This window comes from Neomonachus schauinslandi, chromosome 2, assembly GCF_002201575.2.
Source record: "Neomonachus schauinslandi chromosome 2, ASM220157v2, whole genome shotgun sequence".
In the NCBI taxonomy this organism is placed as follows: Eukaryota; Metazoa; Chordata; class Mammalia; order Carnivora; family Phocidae; genus Neomonachus; species Neomonachus schauinslandi.
Window position 1 is genome coordinate 7,100,118 of NC_058404.1, and position 16,818 is coordinate 7,116,935.

The 16,818-nt window shown below is 41.6% G+C and overlaps 1 pseudogene; it reads left to right on the forward strand.

The window, feature by feature from the left end:
- Positions 1 to 15,961: 15,961 nt before the first annotated feature.
- LOC110584205 lies at positions 15,962 to 16,590 on the forward strand (annotated as a pseudogene).
- The last annotated feature ends 228 nt before the right edge of the window (positions 16,591 to 16,818 follow it).

Sequence of the window (16,818 nt, forward strand, 5' to 3'; positions counted from 1 at the left end):
ACAATTCTTTGCACAATATCCCCTTGAAATGATCTTTCCACTGACTTCCTCTTACCCAAAAATCTACGTAGGCCCTTTCTCCTGTGTCTTCCTTTTGTCTTTATTCCTGTAGCTTCAAATAAAGACAAAACGTGACTGATCAACATAACCAACCTCCTTTCCTCCTAGCTCCAGAAACTCCTTTGGGGCTTTTTTCCCACTGTCCTAACTCAATTCTATAGTTGATCCTCTATATTACAACCCCCTGTGTGGCTAACAATCTCACCAGACCCTTGGCTAAGGGTCGTTTGTCATTTTCCCAGAGTCCTACACCAGATTCTTGTCTTGTTTACTTCATAGGACTTTCTTTCTCTTCCAGGCTCAACATAATTCATCACAGGAGAGAGCACCAAGCTCCTGCAATCACACCTCCTTTGTCTGCTGAGGTATTGTACTTGGGTCACTTACAGAAATAGCTCTCAGTTTCCCTTCATTTGGACATTCTAATTTTATTTTTTGTTCTTACAAATACAACTCACTGATTGTCATGAAGAGCTTGGGTTGAGAAGGACATGTTTGCCCACTCTGCCCATCAGGAGTTACACAAAGCAGCGACACAATTATTACTAGAGTCAAGGCTAGGGCCCAAGCATCAGCATTCTTGGTGAGGGCTATTTCCTCTGCTCACACACCCACATCTAGTGGCATCTGGGGCTCACAGAGTCACATGCCCTCCTGCAGGGACAGTGCCTTTCCCCAGAGCTTGAGCCCCCATCCTGGCCAGGGTCCATCTCTCTGAGGTTGTGGCCAGGAAACATTCTGAGAAACATCTGTGTGTTTCTCTTAGAAACGTCGGTGTCGTGTAAGACAAAAAAAGCCCAAACTTGGACTTTTCTAGCTTGAAGTGAGCTGGGTTAGTGTGCTGGATATGTCATCTGATCACCACCTGATTTGGGTTGGATCACTTAACTCTGCCCTTAATGTGTCCTACAATGAAATAGGGAACAATAACTGGCCCATTGCAAGTGCCTTGGATAAACAGGTGGGGGGTAGCAACGAATTCTCTAAGGGTGTTCTCGGAACCCCCAGAGAAAAGAAGAGCAGAGTGGAGGCAAATCACAGAAAGGACCCATAGGAAGCAAGCAGAAGAGAGAGAACCAGACTCGAGGCTTTCCTGCTCTCCCCAAAGCCCCATGCTTAACCACAGCCTCCACTGATGCACTTAGACCTAAAGAGACGTTTAATCAGACCCCTCTATCTCCTAACTGGGCTCTATGTCCTTTCCCCGCAGCCAGGGTGGATCCCGATCCCTGCTTTCCTCATAGGCAACGCTAATGTTGGTCGTCCAACTCCCAGGAGTTATTTTGGTCTATCAAGAAAGAGACAGACACTGGGTTAATGATCTCAGTTTCACTTCATTTGGACATACTAATTTTAATTTTTGTTCTTATGACTAGGGGACTCCCTGGGTCCAGGAAGGTAATTTCCTCTGACCCAAGAGTTAAGCTGAGTCAGTCCAAGCCTGCAGGCTATGGTGACCACCACATGTGAGGACAGGTAGAAAAAACTTGGCGTGGCTGTTATTAAAGGCATAGGAACCAAGTCATAGGATTTGGTTGACTGAGCCTGCCCACCCGGCGCCTACCCCAGCAGACCTGGGGTGTTGAGGAGAAAATAGATTCTTTGATGAAGGGGCACTCCAGGGGATGGATGGGTCACAGGGATCAAAGCTCATGGAAGGTCCAGGGTGCAGTGAGAGGCAGGACACTGTGTGTGCAAGGTGGGTGTGGAGAGCAGAAATGGAGGCAGCCAGGCGTGGTATGACTGTCCTGTAATGACCAAAAGCAATTGCTAGCTCAAAGGTCTCTTCCCACCGGGGGTACAGCTGGTGTCCATAAAGCCTTGCCATCCTCAGGGTCCTGCACGAAGCAGTCTTCTGTGAAAAGTACAACACAAGTGTAACCAACAGAGCTGCTGACTTGGACCTTGCCTGGAGAGCCCACAGTGCTCATTCCCTGGTCTCAAGTGGCGCGAGCCAAGCTACTCATGCTGTTTGACAAGGTCCAAGTATGGGGGACGATCCTGAAAAACAGGAGACTCCACAGCTGGCTCCTGCTACTCTCTTTCATTTTGTTTATGGCAATCTTTGTAATTGTGGGAATATTTCTGGGGTTTCATGATAAAGTGACTACTCATCTTAGTTACGCCTATCCAAGCAATCATAATGAAACTAATTCCATGAGGCCCCCCAGGCGCCTCAGACGCGGCAAGATTCTAAGAAAGGAACAGCTCAAGCTATTCCACAGTTCACTATATTTCCTGTGTTATAGAACAAAATAACAAGACGGTCACGCTCTGTCTAGCACCTTTCTCTTTGCGTATTGTTTTTTAGTTTTAGCGAAAGTCAATAAGCAGAAATCAATAAAGGTCATGTTAATCATTACAAAGGAAAAATGAAAGAAGGCTATGTCTGTAATCCAGAAAATGATCTAAGATTATCTCAATAAATTATAAAAAAACATAATCACATGTTATGAAAATACGGAAAAACAGAAAAATCCTAACATATAAAATAAAGTTCCTCCGAGGCTGTCAGGAGGAGATGCTTGCAACCTGATCCTGTGTCTGTGTCTCCTCATTCGCCGATGCCGTCCTTTCCTACAAGAGACCCACCCCGGCTGGAGCTGGACTCCGGCAAGTGGTGCCCAACGTGTGGTGCTCGACTAGGTAAGCCTTTCTACAGGGACAGATAGGACTCTGCTCGTGGGTACTGCAGACCCCTCTGTGAAGGAATACAGCATAAGAGTGAGCAGAAAGACAGAACTTGGAGAAGCTATGGGCCATAATGAGTCAAAGGAACGATGACTCTTTATTGATATTATTAAGCATATGATTGAAAAAAGAGGTGTTAAGGTTACTCATGCTCAACTGGCTAGATTTTTGACCTTTGTAGAGACCTGTTGCCCTTGGTTTCTGAAAGATGGCAGTCTCAATATTAGAACATGGAACAAGATGGAGAGGAAATGCAGTTATACTATTCTAACCATGGTCCTGAAGATGTACCATTGGAGGCATTCTCTTTATGGACGTTGTTAAGAGATATGTTAGATCCTATGCCTAGCTCACAGGCTTTACACAAAAAATTACGGGAGACACATAACGCTGCCCCCACTGAAGAGACACCTCTATTACAAAAATCAGCCTCTCAAGTACTGGTAGTAAATGAAATGAAATCAGAAGATGAGGACAAAGATAATAAAAGAGTTGAAGGGAGAGATGATCAATTGTCCTCCGAAGATGAGGTAGCCCTTGAGGAGGAGGCTGCTAAATATCATGAACAAGATTGGGAACTTTTTGCAAATGCCACAGCCCCTGAATGCGGCTCTGTGATTAATCTACATAGACAGTTAAAAGTTCCACAGAACAAGGCCTTAGTTCGTAAAAAACCCTTGCCACCTATTAAGAATATTGGCTTTAAGGGAGCAATACAGGAGGCCTTGCGAGATGGGGATTTAACTTTTAAATGTTTTCCAGTGACTTTTGATGATGAATGGGACGAACCTCAGTGGGAACCACTCCCTTATAAGTCTTAAAGGAACTAAAAAAGGCAGTTGCTGACTATGGTTCTACATCTCCTTATACTATGCAGTTGGTGGAGGCAATTGCTAGCCAGCGGATGACTCCTTATGATTGGCATCAAACTGCCAAATCTTGTCTCCCTGCGGGGGTATATTTACTTTGGAAGGCTGAATATGAGGAGTTGGCAAAACAACAAATTGCTATTAATAGAAAGTCAGGCCGCCGCTCCATAACATTTGATATGCTTATGGGCTTAGAGGAATGGTCACAAGCCCGTGATCAACTAAATTTGTCTAAGGAGGCTCTCAGCCAAAGCTCCAGCCTAGCTGTTAATGCCTGGAGACACCTACCTGCTGGAGAGGTAAAAACTACAGGCTTAAGTAATATCAAACAAAGTCCAGAAGAACCTTACCAGGATTTTTTAGCTAAGATTATTGACGCTGTTGAGGAAACTATTCCTAATGATGAAGCTGCACAAATCATAATCAAACAATTGGCCTTCGAGAATGCTAACGCAACTTGCCAAGCTCTAATTAGACCCATTAGGAAAACTGGCACACTTAATGATTTTGTAAAAGTTTGTTCTGAAGTTACTCCATCCTATCTGCAGGGCATAGCAACAGCAGCTGCCCTTCAGGGACAAACAAGTACTCAATTCCTTGCCAATATAAATAACCCTAAGCTTTCCAAACCTAATGGAGCCAGTAGTAATAGTCCTGCCTGCTTCTCATGTGGCCAAATCGGCCACTCAGTAGACATTGCCCTCAGAAATTAGGAGTTCTTCCTGGAGGCACAAGTTCTCCTACAACTATAGCACCTCCAAAGACTCCATGTCCTCGCTGTAATAAGGGTTTTCACTGGAGCAGGGAATGCAAATCTAAATATCATAAGAACGGGACCTTGCTTCCTCCCAATGGACAAAGAACAGAGAACAATACACCCAATTCACAACTTCCAACTCAAAATCTTTCGGGAAACTGGGTGCGGGGCCCGACCCAGGCCCCACAAATAACCGGGAACTCCAACAACCCGTTCAGTACCGGAGAACTGTGTCAGACCTCACAAAAGCTACCCATGGGAGTGCAGGACTGGACTTGTGCTCCACCTCCTCAACAATATTAACTCCTGATCAAACATATGTGACTATAGCCACAGGGATTTATGGCCCACTCCCGGGTGGCACTGTAGGACTCATTCTGGGAAGAAGTTCTACATCCCTACAAGGGATAAAGGTTGTACCTGGGGTTATTGATTCCGATTATGAGGGAGAACTTAAAATTATGCTGGAACCACCCCTTAAGACTATCCAAATTCATCCAGGTCAAAGAATAGCACAATTACTCTTACTACCCTTGGTTTCCCTTAACAATCCTGCAGCCATTGACACCCCCAGAGACGAAGCAGGTCTTGGGTCTAGTGATATGGCTTTTGGGTTCAAAGGGTAAAGACATCTCGCCCTATAAAAATTCCTAAGATACAAGGAAAACCTATTGAGGGGTTATTAGATACCGGGGCAGATGTAACTTGTATGCAGGCAAAGATTGGCCTAATGCCTGGCCAACTAAAAGCACTCCCTCAACTCTGGTAGGTTTGGGATCCGCTAATAATGTAGCAAAGCGTTCTCAGATATTAACTTGGAATGACGGAGAATCATCAGGGACTTTCCATCCGTATGTTATTCCCTCCTTGCCAATGACTCTATGGGGAAGAGATATCTTATCTCAAATGGGAGTGTTTCTTCTTAGTCCCAATGATCAAGGTGCTGCTCAGATGTTGCAGATGGGCTTCAATCCCAATCAAGGCTTAGGAAAAAATCTTGAGGGAAGAGCAACACTTATAATCCCCACTCAGAGGAAGCCCCAGGAAGGCTTGGGCTATCAATTAAATTGATCCTAGGGGCCATTGCTAAGGTTACAGCCGACCCTATCGTTTGGAAAGGCGATAACCCCATTTGGGGGGAGCAATGGCCCTTAACTGAAGAAAAAACTCAGGCTGTAACCAAATTGGTGCAGGAACAACTAGCCAAAGGCCATATAGAACCTACAAATAGTCCTTGGAATACTCCAATTTTTGTCATCAAGAAAAAGTTGGGAGAGTGGAGACTCTTGCACGACTTAAGAGCTATAAATGTTACCATGGAAAATATGGGAAATTTGCAGCCAGGGCTACCTTCTTCCCCTGTAGCAATTCCTAAAGAGGATCATGTTATCGTCATAGATCTGCAAGATTGTTTCTCTACCATACCCTTGGCTCCCCAAGACTGTAGGAGATTTGCCTTTAGTGTCCCTTCTCCGAATCTTAAACGACCTTATCAAAGATTTCAATGGACAGTGTTACCACAAGGAATGAAAAATAGCCCTACTCTACGCCAAAAGTTTGTTGATCTGGCTTTAACTAGTTTCAGAGAGAATTATCCTCAGGTATATTGCATTCACTATATGGATGATATTTTGATAAGTCACTCACAATACTCCCTGCTTCAAGAGGCTTTAAATGCCTTAACCTTATCTTTGCAAGATTTCGGATTGATTATTGCACCTGAAAAAAATTCAAGTAAACCCTCCAATAAACTATTTAGGGCACATTATTAATACCTCGACCATATCTCCTCAACATTTACAGCTAAGAACTGATTCTCTATGTACTTTGAACGATTTTCAGAAACTATTAGGAGATATTAATTGGGTGAGACCATATTTAAAATTGACTACCCATGACCTCCAGCCACTATTTAATATTCTTCGAGGGGATTCAAATCCCAACTCTGTAAGACAACTAACCCCGGAAGCAAAGGAGGCTCTTTCTAAAGTAGAAAGGGCTATTAACAACCAACAACTGCAAAGGCTGGACTATACTAAACATTGGGAATTTATAGTCCTACCCACTGCTCATACTCCGACTGGAGTATTATGGCAGGAGGGACCCTTGGAATGGATTCACCTCCCCGTAACCACCAAGAAGGTTGTCTGTGCCTATAACACCTTGGTTGCCCTATTAATCATTAAAGGAAGAACTAGGAATGTTGAGCTATTTGGAAGAGAATTTCAATCATTAACCCTGCCTTATAAAAGGGAGCAACTTGATTATTCCAACTGGATGATGACTGGCAAATTGCTATCCAATCTTTTACTAAAACTATTAAATATCATTTGCCTTCCCACCCTCTACTTCAATTCTTAAAAGAACAATCAATTATCTTTCCAAAAATTGTCAACTCCTCACCCTTAGCTCACGCAGCTGCTCTCGTCTTTACTGACGGCTCCTCAACCGGAAGAGCAGCTTATGTCATTAATAACCATAAAACAGCTGTACAAACTACCGAAACTTCAGCCCAAAGAACTGAACTCTTTGTGGTGATAGAAGGTTTTAAGACTTTACATGACCAACCATTTAATCTTTTCACTGATTCTCAATATGTGGCCAGGCTGTTCCCCGTTATAGAAACCGCTATTATAGCTCAAAACAAAACTACTATTGCTCCTCGCTTACAGGAACTCCAAGATCTCATCAGAAAGAGAATGCACAAGGTGTATGTGGGCCATATCCGAGGTCACTCCAAATTGCCAGGACCCCTAGCAGAAGGAAATAATATAGCTGATTTGCTTACCAGGGAGGCAATCTTTACAATTAAAGAAGCAACTGCCAACCATGCCCTCCATCATCAAAACGCAGCCTCTTTAAGAAGGCAATTTCACATAACAAGAGAAGCGGCCAGAGAGATAATTCGGAAATGCTCTATATGTCCAACCACTCAGCCCTCTTTGCCTATGGGGGTTAATCCCCGAAGCCTTAGACCCAATGATCTCTGGCAGATGGATGTAACACATGTTCCCAGCTTTGGTAAATTGAGCTATGTACATGTTTCCGTGGACACCTTCTCTCATTTAATTATGGCGACAGCTCGCACTGGAGAAGCTTTTAAAGATGTCTCAACATTTGATGTTTTGTTTCGCCTATGCAGGAATGCCCAAAGCTATTAAGACAGATAATGCACCTGCATATACTTCATCTGCATTCAAAAAATTCTGTGATTCGTTTAAAACCTCCCATAATACGGGGATTCCCTATAACCCGCAGGGACAAGCTATAGTAGAAAGAGCTCACCAGACCTTAAAAACCCAAATCTCCAAACTACAGAGTTCAGAATATAAATATAGTTCTGCGCATCATATACTAAATCATGCACTATTCGTCGTCAATTATCTAAATTGTGACTCTCGGGCGCCTGGGTGGCTCAGATGGTTAAGCGTCTGCCTTTGGCTCAGGTCATGATCCCAGGGTCCTGGGATCGAGTCCCGCATCGGACTCCCTGCTCCTTGGGAGCCTGCTTCTCCCTCTGCTTCTCTTTCTCTCTCTCTCTCTCTCTCTCTCTCTCTCTGTCTCTGAAGAATAAATAAATAAAATCTTTTTAATAAATAAATAAATACATTGTGACTCTCATGAGATTTCTCCCATTATGAAACATTGGGAAACTGATGACATGAAACCCAAACCACTGGTTATATGGAAAGATCTCTTAACAGGATCTTGGAAAGGCCCCGATATATTATTAACGTGTGGGCGGGGCTATCCTTGTGTCTTCCCACAGGACGCTGACTCACCTATCTGGATTCCTGATAGACTAACCTGACCTCATGTCTCGCAGACACCCTCCACTCCCACATCTGATACTCAGACCTTTACCCCCTATAAATATCCCGCTTAGAGAAAGTTCTGCCCAATCTCCAGAAGCCGCTGACCCTCTGATTCCACCTTTACGCCGGCTGCGCCTTGAAGACTCACAAACCAGTCCTTACTGCGCCACACTGCGCAGGAACCCACCAACCTGGGGACAACTGAAACAACTCTCCAGTCAAGCACAGCATCTCGTGGAAGGACAAGGTGTTACCGTAACCCTTGAGAATATGTTTGTGGCTATGCTTGCGATCATCTCATGCCAGGTGATATGTGTTTCTGCTTCTCAATATTGGGCATATATTCCGGATCCGCCAATCTTGCATCCTACACCTTGGGGATCCTCTTCTATTCGTGTGTTTACTAATAATTCTGATATTTTGGGGAGAGAATCAAATTCATTTATCTTGCATAAAACAGATGCAAATTTCTCTTTCCACGGGAGACTTGATGATCCTCCTATATGCTTTAGTACCAATACAACAAATTTAGCTGATGGCTGCCTTCCCCTCAATTATAGAAGTTTATTAACTGATTCTCCCGATGGGAATCCAAAAACTAGGGATCTTTGGGTACCTAATTTACAGCATATAGGAAGTTATAATTATCAAGATACTGTGGTCCATGATAAACCTCTTGCATCCATTCCTCTATGTGAGGCCTTGCTAGGAGATCTAAATAATGCTTGGGGCAATATTGATAAATTTAAAGGGTTTCCCTTATGGCATGAATGTATGTTCCAATCTAAAGGATTGCGATTTTCGCCTCGCAACTCTCAGATGTCCATTTGTGACTACTCCATATCTAGCCCAGACCATGACTATAGAAGACATTTAAATAATCAATCAACAAAGTATTATTGGAATGATAATCTAATAAAAAAGCCAGAAAAAATAAACAGATGGTTCTCATTAGGATGGGTTAGTCCTATATTTGTTGCTAAAACTCGGAATAGTACTCAAATATAGCCTGAATTATATAGATTATTAGCTGCTACAGGAATGATTTTTCTAAAAAGGCCTAGACGCCCTGACCATATGGAGGTGGTCATGGCCTGTCTGGGTCCCCCTCATGCTCTGTTGGTGCAAGGTCATGGCCAATTACAGGTAAACAAGACTAATCATACCTATTATGTATCCTGTTTAAAATGTACATTAACTAATTGCATTGATCCAACTGTTGGACCGTCTTTATAGTTGTTCATCAACCTCCTTACGTAGTGTTGCCTGTAAAATTAGAAGAACATTGGTATGATGATCCTGGCATGTATACGATTCAACTTGTAGATAAAGCCTTACACCGCCCTAAGAGATTTATTGCAGCACTTATATTAGATATTACTGCTCTTATAGGAATCCTAAGTTCTTCTGCTATATCTACAACTACTTTAGTACAGGAAATACATACTGCATATCATGTGGATAGATTAACCCAGAATATTTCAACTGCACTTTATTTGCAGGAACAAATAGACAAGAAGTTTGAGGCATGATTAAATGTTCTAGAAGAAACTATATTATATGTAGGAAATCAAATTCAAAATCTCAAAACTCGGTTAACCACTAGATGCCATGCACAATATAAATGGATCTGTGTCACTCCCCACCATTATGATTCCTCATCTGTCCCTTGGGACAACGTCAAAAATCACCTATTGGGAATATGGAGCAATGATAATGTATCCTTGGACTTAAACTCCTTGCAAGAAAATATTAAAGACATTAGTTTGGCACATGTGTCCTCAGCCACAGCCTCAGAAGTTGCAGATTCCTTTCTTGCCACTTTGCAGAAATACACCTGCACTACTGCCTGGTTTCCATCCCTCAACAATCTAGGTATATCAGCACTAATTATTATCTCCCTTTTGTTTCTCTTTCCAGTCTTCATCAAATTACTAAGTAGAGGAATAAAACAAATTCATTTGGAATTGAAGACTTTGCAACTGAAGGCCAAAAATAAAAAAGGGGGAGATGGCGCGAGCCAAGCTACTCATGCTGTTTGACAAGGTCCAAGTATGGGGGACGATCCTGAAAAACAGGAGACTCCACAGCTGGCTCCTGCTACTCTCTTTCATTTTGTTTATGGCAATCTTTGTAATTGTGGGAATATTTCTGGGGTTTCATGATAAAGTGACTACTCATCTTAGTTACGCCTATCCAAGCAATCATAATGAAACTAATTCCATGAGGCCCCCCAGGCGCCTCAGACGCGGCAAGATTCTAAGAAAGGAACAGCTCAAGCTGTTCCACAGTTCACTGTATTTCCTGCGTTATAGAACAAAATAACAAGACGGTCACGCTCTGTCTAGCACCTTTCTCTTTGCGTATTGTTTTTTAGTTTTAGCGAAAGTCAATAAGCAGAAATCAATAAAGGTCATGTTAATCATTACAAAGGAAAAATGAAAGAGGGCTATGTCTGTAATCCAGAAAATGATCTAAGATTATCTCAATAAATTGTAAAAAAACATAATCACATGTTACGAAAGTATGGAAAAACAGAAAAATCCTAACATATAAATAAAGTTCCTCCAAGGCTGTCAGGAGGAGATGCTTGCAACCTGATCCTGTGTCTGTGTCTCCTCATTCGCTGACGCCGTCCTTTCCTACGAGAGACCCATCCTGGCTGGAGCTGGACTCCGGCATCCAAGCAGGACTGCAAAAATTACTGTAGGTGGTAGAAAAATATCAGTTGTTACCTGATTCTTATGAATCCCAAAGTTGGTTCCAGAATCTCTCTGGGGAACTTGCTTTAATGTTTTATAGTCTTAATACCCAGAAGTTCTTCCTTATGTTAGATTTAGGACTTCCTTGGTGCAATGTCTTTGTCTACAATCAAAGTACGTCTTTGTACATATATACATACATATTTATCCTTAGGTACATTTATTTTATCTTTTTAAATGTATATATAAAATTTAAGAGTTATGCAATAACTTGACAGGGTATTTTCAAAGATAAAATAATTAAAAATCGCCAATAATCTTAACGTTGTAGCCTAAAATCCTTTTTTTTTTTTTTTGCTTTTGGACATACTTTTCACAATTAATTTTACATCAGATGTATGAACATTTGTCTCTTGAATTTTCTAAGAGAAAATTGTCTTGAAATCTTTATCTTATGCATTTTAATGGTTTTTACTTGCTTTTCTGTTTATTATACCTAAGGGATATATATTATATATCCTATTAAGTAGATATACCATAGCTTGCTAAGATAATTGTTCTAGTTAGAACATTTAGATTTTTTTTTCAAAAAGTTTCTCAAAATACTTTTGTTATTTCCTGAGGACAATTATCTTTTTTTTTAATTGAGGTAAAAACTCTTAACATGAGATTTAGCCTATTAAGAAATGTTTAAGTGCACGATACAGTATTTCAACCATAGACACAATGTTGTACAGCAGATTGCTAGAACTTACTCATCTTGCATAACCGTAACTTTGCACCCACTGAAGATCAGTCATTTCTGAGAAGCAGAATAACTGAGCCAAGGAGCACAAGTATCTCCTCTCTTGCATACATAATAATAAAAAAATTACTTCCCAAAGAAGTTATGTAAATTGGCAATACTTCTGGTTTTATATGTTAGTACTGGTTTTCACCATGCTTTCATTACCCCTTAAATATCAGCCTTGCACGAGTATGTCTGTGTGTGGCCCATTTATCCAGAAAGAAGCCTGGAAGGGCAGAATTCCTGAAGGAGGTCTATTTATGCACCTAGTTTTGTCTGTATGAGCTGCAGAAGCTTGATTATAACCCAGATAGATACCCATACATAACAATAGCACAAAAGATTTAATTTTTTTAAAACATAGCATCTCCTTTATTTTCTTTTCTATTTTTTTCTAATTTTAATGTAATTTATTTATTTTTAAAATTTTATTTTATTATGTTATGTTAATCACCATACATTACATCATTAGTTTTTGATGTGGTGATCCATGATTCATTGTTTGTGCATAACACCCAGTGCTCCATGCAGAATGTGCCCTCTTTAATACCCATCACCAGGCTAACCCATCCTCCCATGCCCCTCCCCTCTAGAACCCTCAGTTTATTTCTCAGAGAGGAGCAGCCAATTATATAAGCCAGTTAATAACAAAATCAGAGAAACACATCGACAACAATACAATAATAGTAGGAGACTTTAATACGCCCCCTCACTGAAATGGACAGATCATCTAAGCAAAAGATCAACAAGGAAATCAATACTTTAAATGACACACTGTACCAAATGGACTTCACAGATATATTCAGAACATTCCATCCCAAAGCAACAGAATACACATTCTTCTCTAGTGCCCATGGAACATTCTCCAGAATAGATCACATCTTAGGTCACAAATCAGGTCTCAACTGGTACCAAAAGATTGGAATCATTCCCTGCATATTTTTGGCCCACAATACTTTGAAACTAGAACTCAATCACAAGAGGAAAGTCGGAAAGAACTCAAATACATGGAGGCTAAAGAGCATCCTACTAAAGAATGAATGGGTCAACCAGGAAATTAAAGAAGAATTAAAAAAATTCATGGAAATAAATGAAAATAAAAACACAACAGTTCAAAATCTTTGGGATGCAGCAAAGGCGGTCCTAAGAGGAAAGTATATAGCAATACAAGCCTTTCTCAAGAAACAAGAAAGGTCTCAAATATACAACCTAACCCTACACCTAAAGGAGCTAGAGAAAGAACAGCAAATAAAGCCTAAATCAAGCAGGAGAAGAGAAATAACAAAGATCCTTACTTTATTGATATATCATCAATATCAGAAGTGATGATCTTTTTTCTCTTTTTGCCCCAGTTTTATTGAGATATAATTGATGTACAGCACAGTAATATAAGTTTAAGGTGTACAGCATAATGATTTGACTTGCATATATCATAAATTAATTACCACAAGTTTAGTTAACAACCATCATCTCCTATAGATACAAAAAATGAGAAAGAAAAGAAAAAAATGAATTTTTCCTTGTGATGAGCAGGGAGGATTTGTAACCCATGAAAGCTAGAGAAGGATGTAGAGAGAGTGATGGGCTCAAAAGTTTGTAACGTGTTATTTTACGAAAAGACCTTGAGCCTAAAAATACTCACCACTTATACATATTTCATAGCAAATTCCACTAGTTCTTCACTATGGATCTATGAAGAGATCCCTGAAACTGCTTTTGAGTAGGGATGCTCAACATTGAGCTCAACATGCTCAAAATCCTAAGATAAACAGCAGAGGGGTTCTGTTCATGGAACACATCCCGCACTTGTTACTTAGTCAAGGAAACCTCTATCGCCAGTCTGCTGGAAGAGTAGGGGTTAGCAGTCGGTATGAAATGACCATAAGTTTAAGGAGAATGAGAATTTTAACAAAGTAGGAGAGACTGAACTGGACTGGAGTAGGTGCCATTTCAACCGAGAAAATGTAGATAATTTTTTTTTAGAGTTAATGTGTATTTATTCTTGATGAAATTTGAGAAGATATACTTTGATCAATAAGATGAGAACAGGATCCCATGAGAAAGGCATACTTCGAGAGAAAGAAGGACTATTTGCAAAAATAGGAATATTTAAAAATAAATGAAAGTCTAATATCTGAACCTGAAAAATCCCCAAAGAGTGAAAAATAGAAAGGCAATATCAAAGGAGAGATTGGTGATCTAAAAAAAAAAAAATTACAAATTGAAAGTTGAGAGCAAAAATGGAAAGGCATGGAAATTATGAGCAAAAGATGATAGATGAGGAAGATGGTCCCAGGACAATGAGGGTTTAAGCAGTAGGTATCCCAGAAAGAGAGAAGGGAGGTAAGGAAGCAAAAAGTACCTAAGGTTAAATATCACACCTATGAGAAGAACATGTATCTATAGATAAAAATGAAGTGGAAACCCAACAAAATTATTAAAGCATACAGAAGAGAAAACATGACCAATAAACAAATGAAAAAATGCTCAACCACACAGTAATCAGGGTTTACCTGATTCCAGAATTGAGTCTCCATTATCAAAGAGTGTGTAGAAACAGATATTTTAATACATTTCTAATGGGAATATGAATGGACATTCATTCTCTAAAGGGCGATTTGTACATACTAAGATTTTAAACACACACACTCTCCAGCTTAACCCTGCCATTTCTCAGTACCAAACACATTCTCTTAAAGACAACCAAGATGAAATGCTTATAGCATTGCTGTGTGTAATGTCAGAACAAAGACCCTAGCAACCTGTCAACAATCTGGATAAACAGACCCTGTGTCCTCGTGTGGTTTTATAGAATATTGTAAGCTGGGAGACAACAGGAGACAGACCTCCACGTACAAGAACCCTTGCAGGAAACATAAAGTGAGGGTAGAGAATACTCCACTCCAACAGGGGAGTGATAAGGTAAGTATGGTGCATCCATACAGTGGAATATTATACAGTCAGTAAAACGAAAAGGGTGATATGACATACACTTACATATAGGGATCTCATAGATGTCATTTTAAAAAAAGATTTATTTTATTTATTTTAGTGAGAGAGAACACGTGCAAGTGTGAGTGGGCAGAGGGAGAGGGAGAGAAGCAGACTGCCTGCTGAGCCGGGAGCCCAATGTGGGGCTCGATCCCAGGAGCCCAGGATCATGACCTGAGCCAAAATCAAGAGTTGGAGGCTTAAGCGACTGAGCCACTCAGGTGCCCCTCATATATGTCGTTTTAACTCAAAAGTGAAAGTTACAGTTAACATGCCATCTTCCTGGTGACCGCTGAGCAGAGTTTCCCTAAATTTGCTCTTTGGTCCTTGGGATACGTGTAATGGAAGTGAAATGTGATTGAGTTTGGTTAATGGAAGGCAAATTCTGAAACAGAGACACAATGAAGCAGGGACACAAATGGGTGATGTCTGCCCACCCCATCCTGTTGGAAGCCGCCTCCTATGCCTTATTTCCCATGGCTCAGGAGGTTTGGGGGTGCTGGTGATGAGGGACTATGTGAATGATTCCTTGTTTGAGAAAACAGGCAGACCAAAGGGGGCACTCACTGTCTGGGGCCCCGTTTCCTGTTCCGTCCATTGAAGAAACTCCACTCCGACAAGAGCGCAGTGGGCCCCTGATCCTACAGCTGCAGGAGACCGAGTGCCCTGCTCCACGGAGGTTAGGGTCCTCTCTCCTGGCAGAGCCGCCGTGGTCCTGTCCTCCAACCCTACCTCCTTTGGGGCTGCTGTCTTACTGATGAGGCGTGGAGTATTCTCTACCCTCACTTTATGTTTCCTACAGGGGTTCTTGTACGTGGAGGCCTGTCTCCTGTTGTCTCCCAGCTTACAATATTCTATAAAACCACACGAGGACACAGGGTCTGTTTATCCAGATTGATTTTTGTTGGTGGGTTACTTTTGAAAAGCAAATGTTGTTGGAGGTCCTCCCTGTCCTTCAAGATCTGAGTAAAATCGGGAATTTCATAGGTTTATTAGCTCTAGGATAGATGGTGGAAGGAAGTCCTATGTAGTTGCCCCTTATCACAAAGGGTGACTCTGTCTGGGGTTCTTGCTCCTACCATCCTTGGGATGGTTCCTGTAGTCCTCCAGGTTTTCCATTCTAGTCACAGAAAATGTGTCCACTGCAATCCTCTCCAGGATCTCATTAGAAATATGAAGGCAGAGTGTCAGAGCCACCGCCGCCAAGTCTGGATCCCACCTCGTGCAGCGCTGACGCCCGCCTGCCTGCCCAATGTGCACTCCCAATTCCTTTTGGTTCTAAGTCCAAAATGGCAACTCTCAAAGATCAGCTGATTCAGAATCTTCTTAAGGAAGAACATACCCCCCAGAATAAGATGACAGTTGTTGGGGTTGGAGCTGTTGGCATGGCATGGCAAGGACTTGGCGGACGAACTTGCTCTCGTTGATGTCATGGAAGACAAACTGAAGGGAGAGATGATGGACCTCCAGCACGGCAGCCTTTTCCTTAGAACACCAAAAATTGTCCAGCGTGCCTGTATGGAGTGGAGTGAACGTTGCTGGTGTCTCTCTGAAGGATCTGCACCCTGACTTAGGCACTGATGCAGATAAGGAACAGTGGGAAGAGGTTCACAAACAGGTGGTTGGCAGTGCCTATGAGGTGATCAAACTGAAAGGCTACACTTCCTGGGCCATTGGACTGTCTGTGGCAGATTTGGCAGAAAGTATAATGAAGAATCTTAGGCAGGTGCATCCAATTTCCACCATGATTAAGGGTCTCTATGGAATTAAAGATGATGTCTTCCTTAGTGTTCCTCGCATCTTGGGACAGAATGGAATTTCTGATGTTGTGAAGGTGACCCTGACTCCTGAGGAGGAGGCCCGTTTGAAGAAGAGGGCAGATACACTTTGGGGGATCCAAAAGGAGCTGCAGTTTTAAAGTTTTATACTGTTCCACTTCACTGTCTAGACTACAACAGGATTTTAGTTGGAGGTTGTGTATATTGTCCTTATTATCTGATCTGTTACTCGAGTAATATTAAAATGGCCTAAGAAAAAACATCCGTTTCCTAAAGTTCCAAATAGGAATGGTTCACCAAACCCTGCAGCTGTATCCTGATGCTGGATGATACCTGGCTTTGTAGCCCTGAGCTGGTCAGTGTAAGTT